The sequence below is a fragment of the Triticum aestivum genome, chromosome 6B, assembly GCF_018294505.1.
Source record: "Triticum aestivum cultivar Chinese Spring chromosome 6B, IWGSC CS RefSeq v2.1, whole genome shotgun sequence".
NCBI classification, from domain to species: Eukaryota; Viridiplantae; Streptophyta; class Magnoliopsida; order Poales; family Poaceae; genus Triticum; species Triticum aestivum.
Genome location: NC_057810.1, coordinates 365,271,539 through 365,284,241, shown reverse-complemented (window position 1 = coordinate 365,284,241; position 12,703 = coordinate 365,271,539).

The window sequence follows — 12,703 nt, the reverse complement described above, 5'->3', positions numbered from 1 at the left end:
GGTAGTGTGTGTGTGTGTGTGTATGTTTGAGAGAGAAGCCAGTCGATAGATTAGTATCAAGATCGAGGTGTCACCCTACTCCTTCGGTGTTGGGAAGTGTGGGTGTGTGTGTGGGGGAGGGGGCAGTGATACTCACATATCGCTACTCTTATAAAAAAACAGAGTTGGTGATGATGGTGTTCCTGCCATCCTGCAATATAGGCCATCCAATTTATATCTGACGGACAGGAAGGAAAATATGGCAATTTTGCAAAAAGATACCCACACGCCTCTCCGCATTTGCAAAGAAGGCATTCCCTCGTTCATCCTTTTCTCCCACGAGATAAACTTCTCATACAAATGCATCTTGATGTTCCGTGCAACGCACATGGGCGTCTTGCTAGTAGGGAGAAGGAGTTTGTGTGACACATATCTAGCTATATTAAGGGATAGGTAGATAGCATGTGTGTGAGAGACATTATTATACTTTGAGACGTTAGTGGCTGTGGGTGGGCGGAATTAAAGGGGTGGGCTTGTTAGACATAGAGAGCGTGTGTGTTTCTGTGTGAGAGACTTGTAGGACGGGGTAGAAAGACAAATTTAACCCTGACGGAGGGAGAGAAATACACGAAGTGCGCGTGTGTGATTCCAATGCCCATAGGGAAATGAGATATGTATGAGTGTGAGAGAGATTGCACAATTCATTCATGTATCACTATCTAGCGATCGTGGACGTGCATCGCTTGAACATAAGTCAATATCTACTTCGTATCGTGGCCAAAGGTACAATATCGATTCAACGCTATAAAGATTGGACACTCACATATCACATTTTTCTATTTAAATAAACCTTTTCAGTTGTGCATGCCAAAGTAACAGTGATGTTTCTTCAAACAACCAATGTAGCTATCATGCACATGCACCATTGTTACTCTTGCATTCAAATTCATTAGTCTTGGATGATTTAAGTTTCTATTTTGAAGTAATATATGTAATATTCATATATGAATTCAATGGGTACGCAATTTATGAAATGGAGGCTACGAAATCATATGAGGTAACACTTTTAAGTAGCTAACTACAATATCCATTTCTTTTTGTGCGCCTCTACACTAACACGTCAATGCATTATGTTTAAATAAATAACCAATGGCACTAATTTTTTTTTGACTATGTACTGCAAGGCAACAGCCTCACAGTCTTTTATTAAAAAATAAAAAGAGTCCAAGTTACAACTTTAGAACTGTACAGGGAAGAGTAAAATACTTACAAAAGAAGAAACTAGGTAAGGTTTGTTGGGGAACATTGCAGAAAATTTAAATTTTTCCTACGGTTTCACCAAGATCCATCTATGAGTTCATCTAAGCAACGAGTGATAGGAGTGCATCTACATACCCTTGTAGGTCGTGAGCAGAAGCGTTCAAGAGAACGGGGATGATGGAGTCGTACTCGCCGTGATCCAAATCACCGATGACCAAGTGCTGAACGGACAGCACCTCCGCGTTCAACACACGTACGAAGCGGATGACGTCTCCTCCTTCTTGATCCAGCAATGGGGAAGGAGAGGTTGAGGAAGAAGGCTCCAGCAGCAGCACGATGGCGTGGTGGTGGTGGAGAGGCAGTACTCCGACAGGGCTTCGCCAAGCTCTTTAACGGAGGAGGAGGGGTGTTGGGGAGGGGAGGGGCTGCGCCTTGGATGTGGTATGCAGCCCTCCCCTCGCCCCTCTATTTATAGGGGAAGGGGGAAGGGGGCCGGCACCCTCTAGATGAGATCTAGAGGGGGCCGGCCAAGGGAGGGGGCTTGCCCCCAAGCAAGGGGGGCGCCCCCACTAGGGTTCCCCCCCAACCCTAGGCGCATGGGCCCAAGGGGGGGCGCCCAGCCCTCCAGGGGCTGGTTCCCTGCCCCCTACGGCCCATGAGGCCCTCCGAGAGAGGTGGCCCCTCCCGGTGGACCCCCGGAACCCCTCCGGTGGCCCCGGTACAATACCGATATGCCCCCGAAACTTTCAGGTGACCGTATGACAACTTCCCATATATAAATCTTCACCTCCGGACTATACCGGAACTCCTCGTGACGTCCGAGATCTCATCCAGGACTCCGAACAACATTCGGTAATCACATACAAGTCTTCCTAATAACCCTAGCGTCACCGAACCTTAAGTGTGTAGACCCTACGGGTTCGGGAAACACACAGACATGACTGAGACGGCTCTCGGTCAATAACCAACAGCGGGATCTGGATACCCATGTTGGCTCCCACATGCTCCTCCATGATGTCATCGGATGAACCACGATGTCGTGGATTCAATCAACCCCGTATACAATTCCCTTTGTCAATCGGTACGTTACTTGCCCGAGACTCGATCGTCGGTATCCCAATACCTCGTTCAGTCTCGTTACCGGCAAGTCACTTTACTCGTACCGCAATGCATGATCTCGTGACCAAACACATGGTCACTTTGAGCTCATTATGATGATGCATTACCGAGTGGGCCCAGAGATACCTCTCCGTCATACGGAGTGACAAATCCCAGTCTCGATCCGTGTCAACCCAACAGACACTTTCGGAGATACCTGTAGTGGACCTTTATAGTCACCTAGTTACGTTGTGACATTTGGTACACCCAAAGCACTCCTACGTTATCCGGGAGTTACACGACCTCATGATCTAAGGAAAAGATACTTGACATTGGAAAAGTTCTAGCAAACGAACTACACGATCTTGTGCTATGCTTAGGATTGGGTCTTGTCCATCACATCATTCTCCTAATGATGTGATCCCGTTATCAACGACATCTAATGTCCGTAGTCAGGAAACCATGACTATATGTTGATCAACGAGGTTGTCAAATAGAGGCTTACTAGGGACATATTATGGTCTATGTATTCACACGTGTATTATGATTTCCGGATAATACAGTTATAGCATGAATAAAGACAATTATCATGAACAAGGAAATATAATAATAATCCTTTTATTATTGCCTCTAGGGCATATTGCCAACAAGGTTAGCTATCCAAAACATAAGACTGTCCTTATATTTGCATTGAATCTTGTGGGAGAGGAGAGAGATGTCATGAATAAAGTTTCTCCTCCAAGCTCCAAATGAGGGCCGTTCATTTCTGAAGATCTTCCCATTCCTTTGAATCCAAATATTCCAAGTAGCCACAAAAACCAACTCAGAGAAGAAAGGGAGACCAAAATCCTTTCTAACTGCTTGGGCCATATCATAAGTGGTTTGGTTAGGTTGAACAGTCCAAGAAATCCCAATATAGTTCCAAACCCTTTGGCTGAAGTTGCAAGCAAAGAAAAGATGGGCCCGATCCCCATGTTGTGCAAGGTTGCAAAGAACACAAGTATCATCCTGGATGATCCACTGTCGACGTTGCATCATATCCCTGGTGTTCAAAAGATCCATTAACAGAAGCCAACCAAAAACTTTACGCTTTAGTGTGCATGCACACTTCCAAATCCACTTGAAAATGGGGTCAACCACAATGTGCGTGAAGCAAGAGTCATAGTATAACTTGGCCCTAAAGTCACCAGACTTCGAAGGCCACTTCCAAATGCCCTTGCTCTCAGCATCCAGATTGATCAAAGGCAGGAGGGTTTGTAGTTGAGTAAATTTTGAGTAGGCCTCTTGCGATAGAGGCAGATGAAAGTGATCCAAGATATCCGGCTGCTCAATAAAGTCCTTAACTGTGATTGCCTCATCAACAGCAAAAGAGCGAAGCCTCGGGAAACATTCTTGCAACAAGACCGCACGATTTCCTAGTTGCCATCGGTCAAGCCAGAAGAGCACCGTGTCCCCAGCATGAACTTGTGGGATAGCTAGTTTGCAGAAATTGGGGTATAAACGCATGACATCACGCCACCAAAAAGAACCACAAATCTGTGTGCTTTGAGGTGGAGACAAAGCATAATAGAAGTCCCAGATTAAAGATACCCAAGGCACATCCACTTTGTTGAAAAACTTGAAGAGATTCTTAGGAAGTAACTCCTCATTTTGGATGGTTAAATTAAGAACACCCAAACCACCAGAATCCTTAGGGCGACATACTAAATCCCATGCAGCAAGAGACTGACGTGGATTATCCGTGTTGCCTCGCCACGGACATTGTGTCATGATCCGCTCTAACTGCTGAATAATTCCTTTAGGAAGGGGTAAAGTGCACAGAAAATATATAGGCATGGAGCACAACACTGACTGAAGAAGCTGCAGATGGCTTCCTTGGTTTAGCAAGCAAGAACAGGCAGATAAACGGCGCTCGATACGATCAACCAGAGGTAACAGATCATATATGGTCGGTCTAGAAGTACCCATTGGCAATCCAAGGTATGTGAAAGGCATTGTGCCAACATCACATCCCAGCAGAGATGCTACTCTGGCGCACTCCTCATCAGACATATTTATAGGAATGAGAGAGGACTTACTAAAATTAACACACAAACCAGTAGACTCAGCAAAAGTGACGAGCATTTCCTTGAAGGCCACGAGCTGCTCATAAATCGCGGGTAGAACAATTAATGTGTCGTCGGCATATTGCACAATTGGGTAATCATTGGAGTTGGTTGGGATTGGCAGAGATCGAATATTCCTGGAGCACATCTCATTGACGACAGATTGCAGTAAATCAACTGCAATCACGAAAAGCAACGGTGATAGAGGATCCCCCTGCCGCACTCCCGTTTTGCAGACAAAATGCTTTCCTGGTACACCTTTAGAAGGACCGAAGAAGAACCCGACAACAAAATATTTTTGATCCAACCAGTCCACCGGGAATCAAAGCCCTTGCATTGCAAAATTTTGAGGATTAGGTCATGCTTAATCGTGTCAAAAGCCTTCATAAAATCCAGCTTTAGGAGGACAATTGGATGCTTGGAGGCCTTGCATTGATGAATGTACTCGAAACACCAAGCGAGGCAATCTTGAATAGACCGACACCGGAGAAAACCATATTGATTACGATGGATGCATTGTAGGATCACTTTCTGAAGTTGATTCGCAAGCAACTTAGTCCGAAATTTTAAACACGTGTTGGTCAATGAGATAGGCCGAAAATCTCTGACCACTTCAGGGCTAAACTTCTTAGGTATCAAGGTAATTAAAGAGGTATTCAGACATTCCAGGTTGCAATTACCCTCATAAAACTCCTTCAAAAGTTGCATGAAATCCTCCTTAAGAATTGGCCGGCACCTCTTAAGAAACAGCCCCGAAAAACCATCTGGGCCAGGGGCACGGTCGGGAGGCATGCCCTTAATGAGAAGATCAACCTTGGAATCAGTGAAAGGCTGGGAAAGTTCCGCAAGACCATCAATTCTCGCAATTAATGTGTCCAAGTAAAATCCCATAGTAATTCCTTTGGCATTACCCATTCTCTGATTAAAATCAGCCCAGAACATGGTCGCAAGTTGTTGATGATCGGAGACCACATCCCCATTAGCATTCTTGATTGAGGAAATTGTATTTCTCCTATACCTTTCCATGGCCATATCATGGAAAAACTTTGAATTTTCCTCGCCAACTTTAATGCTGCGAATAGTACAACGTTGTTTCCAATAAATATATTGCCAGTGCAAAATATCCTCCAGATGCAATTTAACAACCCGCCTGAAGTTAAACTCCGGTCTTGACAAAGGCCTGATCTCCTCCAACTCATCAAAGAAGAGAATCACCTTGTTACAATCAGAAATTAACGCCTTAATTGTGGATAAATTCATGTGCCATTTCTTGAGAGCAGATCGTAGAGCTTTAAATTTAGTGGAAATATTCAGAGCAGCCGAGGGTCTGGCCACAGGCTTGTTCCAAACTTGAGCAACACAATCATAAAACCCAGGCAAGTCTATCCTGTAATTTTGAAAGCGAAATATTTTAGCCTTAGGAATAGCAGTAGCAATTGAGACCACACACGAGACATGATCTGAGGCCGTGCGTGCAAGGGGCGGAACAAGCGTGTTAGGATGATCCGTGGTCTGCAACTGAGGTAAAAAACCAGTCTATATGTTCAAGTAAAGGATCAGTTTGCATATTCGACCAAGTAAACTGCCGTCCCTTAATTGGTAACTCAACGAGACCCAGATGGCCAATCACTTCATTGAAAAGAAAGATATCACTGACATTACCCCCAGGAAGGTTACGATTTTCCGACGATCGCATGAAATTAAAGTCACCTAACAACAACCAATTATCATCAGGGTTTATATCAAGATAATATAACCATTGCACAAAATCATCTCTGGATGGACCCTGGCATGGACCATAAACTGACACGAGCGTCCAAACTTCAGAAGTATGCTTTGAGCGGAATTCCATAATAATACCAAAACGTCTTGCCTCTATTAATTTTCCTTCAAAGAAAGAAGAATTCCAAATGACAATCATACCGGCCGATGCACCCTCCGAAGGTACATAGCAAAAATTATCAAAACGCCGAGGACAGAATTTCCTAATGAATCTATGATCAATATGCATGCACTTCGTTTCTTGCAGACAAACAACCGAGCAACCACTTTCATCAATCTTCTGCTTAACCGCTACTTGCCGTGCTTCGGAATTAAGTCCACGCACATTCCAACATAACACTTTCCAATCTCTAAACCCTGACTGATTCATTACAAACCAAAATAAAGAGCAGCAAAAGTAGATCATGCAATGACATACACTGACCAACTACACATAGAAGGTAAAGTCCAAACAGGAAATAAAAGAACAGATAAATGGCATTTATAACGGTACGCCATAAACCAAGAAAACGTCTGGTGCAACTATTCATCAGAACCCTTGCTGCAGGTGGAGGTAGAAGGGTCAGCCTCAAGCTGTTCCTTGGAGATCTTCTCAGGTGCAATGCGCAAATGTGCCCTAATACGCTGCAGGTCAGCAATTGGCGTTGGTGGAGGCGCTGACGGGCCGTCGTCCTGCTGAGCTGAGCTAGTACGGCACCGCTTGAAAGAACCCTGGATTTTAACCTGCTTGGGGCCCGAGCTTGGTGATGCACGATAACCATCCCGTAGGGCACTTAGACGTGCACTGCAACGTACCTCAGTGTCAACAACAATCCTAGAAGATTTGGACTTCCTGCTGCGCTTGGGATTAACTTTTGGAAGTGCAGAGAACTCAAATGATTCACTGACAGGTTCAGAAAGGTCATCAAAGCAGAGTGCACGAGCAACTGGCCTTTTAAGTGGAGCAACATGACGCAAAGGACAGATTGAAGGCTCTGGTGTAGGCAGAAGAGAGAGGCTGACTTCCTTCCCATTACAACGGAAATCCCAGGAGCTATTAGACAGTAGCAGAGCACCAAGATCAGTTCTGAACAAACACTTTGGAATATCAGCAGAGAAGATAGCTGGCATAAACTTGCAGAATGAATGCTGCCATTGCATCATAGGTGGTAGAACAGGGCCAAAAACAGTTAAAACTCGACCAATATGGAGAGAGGGGTGCAACTGGACAGCAGGTTGCTGCAGAATTGCTAATTCTTGAACTGGCTGAGCATTGACAGAATCGTCAGAAACTTGAAGGATGATAGATTCTTGGGACTGATTGACCTCAATCTGATTTTCCTCCACAAACTCCTGCCGCACATTCAGATCATCATTGTGGGCATCCTGGTGATGAGGAACATTCTCCTGAACAGGTGGTGGCAACTCATCCCACCCAATCTCTGGGAATACATGCACAACCCAATTGTGGTTGTTAAACTGCAGACGGCCAGGTAAGGCATGGGGGTTTCCATAGAAGGGCATTGGATCCTCGTCCGGAGGTAAAATATCAGCAAAATCAGCAGAGAAGATGTATATGGGCACAGACCAAGAAATGCGAGATCCTCCAAAATCCGCAAACTCCCTATATACCACATCATGCGGCACTAAAGTAGTTGCCGGAAACGAAACGTATGCGAAAGTACGAACCAGAAGTGGGTCATCCTGATGCCAATGATGAAAACGACCAAATGTACTGATCATATCAGCAATATATTGAGTACGCCTATAATCCAGGGGTATTCCCACAATCATAACCCAACCCCTACGGAAACCCTGAACAGCTCTGAAATTAATTCCTTCATCGTGAGGCACAAATCTTACCAATCTGTCAATGTCCAGCTCAAACGGAGGATGATCTACCAGTGCCTACCTAGCAATTGGACTACGGAAACGGAAAAGTCCAACACCTTGGATCCAAGGCTGAGCATCAAGAACGACACGGCCAAGAGTGTTAACCACAAAATCACTGACCATATTTCTGAAGATAGCAACTTCCTCGGGCAATGGAGCAGGCTCGACGATGGCGATTGCGTATTCCTCATGCTCACGATCTAGAGCCACAGCAGGAGAGTAGAAGGTGTGCGGTAATCTCCTCGACCCACCATTGATGATCTCAAAACCCGGCGGGACGAAAGGCGTGGGGTCGAGGGCGAAGGTCGCCATTGCTGAATGCGGTGGAGCAGAGGATGGCAGCATTGGGGCAATGGGCGATGGTGTCGAGGTAGGTGGTGGCGGTGTGATGGGTGGTGGCTCGGCAGGCAATGGCGGGGGCGATGATGTTGGTGCAGGCGTGATGGAACTTGGAAAAGACCCAACTTGGCTAGCTGTGAGGGAAACCGAGGTGACGGGCGACAAAATCTCACCTGACCGGCCCGGGGAAGTAGGATTGACCCGCGGGACCCACTTGAAAATTGGAGAATGCACAGCGTCGGAGCATCCTTTGGCTCGGTGGCCCAGGCGAAAGCATCTACGGCATCATATTTGATTGGTGCACGTATTGGTGTAATGCAACATTGAAGAACAATTCTGACATTTCCAAACATTGAACGTAATATCTTCAATAAGATCATTAAATTGAGCAGCGTCATCATGAATATCCGGAGGTTGGTCCTCCGTAACAACCGAAGCTGGAGTTCCAACTTTGCCAACGGATAAATCCAAAAGATCCTGAGACGGTTGAGCCAAAACAGGCTGGGCCAAAGCAGATCCACCCAAAGCTGGCACCCATTGGGAGCAAACACGTCATGTTGGGCTGGGGGCCCAAACTGGGCCATGCATCCATGTTGGGCTGGAGAAACAGGTGCAACGCAATAACGTGCCACCGAAACTGGCTCAATTCGCAGCAAATTGGTGGGTGAAGATCTGGATCTAGCGGCGATGTTTTTGGCAGGTACGTTGATCGCCCCGAAAGAGATGGACGGTGTCGCCACCGTCCACTGAAGTTCGGTCACCGGCGGCGGGGGCAAAATCACTGTTTCGCATGGATGAAAGACATAGCCGGCTTCAGAAACCGTATCGACACATGATTGAGTAGCCGGATATCTATAACCCTTACAAACAGGGTAATGCTGAAACATGGCAAAAGAAATCCTCTTCCTCAATGAAGAACTCGATCTAAAAGAAGATTTAGCCGGAGATTTATGCATGGCAAGCAACCCCAAAGTGGCACGCTTCTTAGAGGGACTCACAAGGATCCACTCAGCGTCACACTCTTTTTTCCAGATCTTAAATTCACGGATCCAATTAGGACCACCATTTCCCCAGAGATGAAAAAAACATTTGAATTGCGGACACGTAAACGATCTCAACTGGAGAATGCAGAGGCCAACTTTCTTGCCGGAGACAAAAAAGGAGAATACCTTGTCTCGGATGATTTGCACCGAAAATTCAATTGCTGAACCCCCAATCGCTGATTCCAAAGCAGCCGCCACAGAGTTTTCATCAAGACGAAATATGTGTCTGCTGAAATACAGAACCATAATGAAATGGCCCGAGTCATCTATGGGATGAATAGATCTCCCACGATGATTGAAAACCTTATCCGCAAAGATGGCACCCGCCGAGAAATCCAAGTGCAACGTTGTTCCACCAGAAGAGCCCATATGAAATGGGTATAGCCGTGTAGATCAGGAGCCGCCGGAGAGGATGGGCGGAAGGGGAACATAAGTCACTGGCTAGAGAAGGAGATCGCCGAAAAACCTAGGCCGGAGGTGGGAGGGGTGGGTGGGTGGGTGAGGAGCCATCTTTTTGCCCAATGGCACTAAATTATCTATTTACACGAGAAATACATAGGCTAAGCGTTTGATCCCTTTTTTTGTGAACGCGCCACTACACCCGTACGATTGGCCACGCCCCTGTGAACGTCCAAGTTATCGGCGCATCATCCCGAGTTATTGTCTTTTTTTCTGTGGTGGACTTAACTGCTGACGCGTGCCCCGTGTACATAGTCTACCATGACCTTCCCGCTAGCACGGTCCAAAATTAGTTGAAACTGGATACGAACGATCCCGTGGGTGGGAAAATATCCCGCCTCCTTCTAAAATTTCCGCCACCTTTAGCATGCAAAATCCCCATTTTGTCCTTGGTGCACGGAGACCAACAGTTACAATACCGCTCTCATCTACATGATAGGTCAGGGCTGCTTTGGTAACTTCCGGTTCCCCCCACTACACGACACCCCCATTTCCTCTCCCCCTCCTGCAAAAATGACTAACTCCACAACACCAGAGCATCTTACATCACGCCGTCCGTACTTCATCGCCCTTTTTCCCCTCCCCTCTTGAAACCCTAGATTGCTCATCCACCGGCGTACCATAGCCCATTCACTGCCAGCGGCGTCCACATCCCACCTCCCCTAGAAACAAGTAGACTACTCATCCACCACTGTACCACAGCCCATTTAGTGTTGGCCTTGTCCACGACATCGGATCTGCTTCGCCGGTACTCTCATCAACCGCCGCGCATCTGCAGCGGCTCATTCGTACTCCCCACCGAAGACGCTTCGTCCACACCCCCCGGAGCAGCCCCATTGATGCCCCCATCAACGGCCTCTGATCTTCTTCGCCGACACCTTCCTCAACCCTACCGGAGCCGCTTCGTCGACACCTTCCTCAACCCTACTGGAGCCGCTTCGCCGACACCTTCCTCAACCCTACCGGAGCCGCTTCGCCGACACAAGCGTCAACCCTACCGGAGTAGCTTCGCCTATACCATTCTCAACCCTACCGGGGCCGCTTTGCCAACTCACAAGTCCACGGCCTCAGATCCGCTTCCTCGCACCCTCATCCAACCTATCGGAGCAGCTTTTGTCGCCCCGTCCACGGCCGCAGATCCGCATCATCGACACCACCCGTAACCCAACCATTGGAGCAGCTTCTGACGCCCCATCCATGGCCGCAGATCCACATCGTCGACACCATCGTTAACCCAACCACCGGAGCAGCTTCTGACGCCCTGTCCACGGCCGCAGATCCGCGTCGTCGACACAATCCTTAACCAAACCACCAAAGCAGCTTCACCTACGCCCTCGCCCACGGCCACAGATCCGCTTCGCCCACACCGTAGTCCACCCTACTGGAGCCGCTCCACAAACACCCTACTCGACGGTTCTAGATCTCCTTACCGGACCCCGACAACCAGCATAGTGTCATCACCCTCGATGTTTCTAACCTGATTCCCACTGTCTGGAGAGATGCCAAGCACCTGCCACGGCCTAGGTACTTGTCACCTTTAAACCCGTCTAGCATCACCTGCCCGATGTACTTCAAATATACTAACCGGTCGCTGTTACCTGTTATGCAGCTGGCAAAAACTACAATGACGATGTTTCTTCTGGATCTAACAGCTTGGCCAACCAAGATCCTGGACTAAGGCATTGCTATGATCTTGTAAGCGCGTCTCTCTCTCTTGTATTGTTCTGTGCCTGCCAGCGTGCTTTGCTAGGATTTTCGACCAGTAATCCCTTTGTGCAGACAATGATTTCTACTACTGGCTGCTAAATTAGATATGTAGATGTCATACATGATACTACCTTGTACCTCCATTCCTAAATATAAGTCTTTCTAGAGATTCCACTATAGGCTACATACGGAGCAAAATGAGTGAATCTACACTCGAAAATGCATCTATATACATTTGTATGTGGTCCATACTAGAATCTCTACAAAGACATATATTTAGGAACAGGGGCAGTACATTACACAAAATCGTAGGTGGCATGTAGAAATTCCAGTGCACTACATTAGGCTCCCTTAGAGTGCCTGCCAGTCCAGCATACAGAGCCATGGCTAGTTTATGGTACGCACACAATCGTTAATTGGTGGTTTAAATATGCGCAAGGGATATGCAATGTAGTATCATGTATAGATGTCTGAAATTAGCCATGTCAAATTGCAGATAGGGTTACACAATGAAAAAGTACAATATGTATGTGGCAATTTCATGGAACATAATAAAAAAAGGAGAGACAGCGGTGAGCCTATACAGTGTGCTATGGTATGTCACTCCTCCATTGCAATCATCGTGACATGTTATTTGTATGCCAGTTCTATTAGCCAATTTTCTTAGGGACAGTTATTACGAGTTATCCTAAGAAAATAAGCACTTGTGAATATAAGCTCCATGTAATACGCCAACCAGTTCTTTTCATTGTGTTTTCAGCTTATCTTTGGTATGATCAGTGGAAAGTCTAGATTGCATTATATATATTTTTCATTGTGCTGCCCATATGGAAATTAATTTGACTTGCAAACATCACAAATTGAACCCAGTGCAGTAATTAATATGATAGGAAAATAGACCATCACTATTTGCTCAAAATGCAAATACAAAGATACCATCTACCCGGCACAATCTACTTTGGTCAATGTTTTCCATAGAGATCCCATTGCCTAATTTAATCGAAGAACGCATGACCCACAATTAAATGAAGAACAATTATTTGTTGAAATTCGATGGTC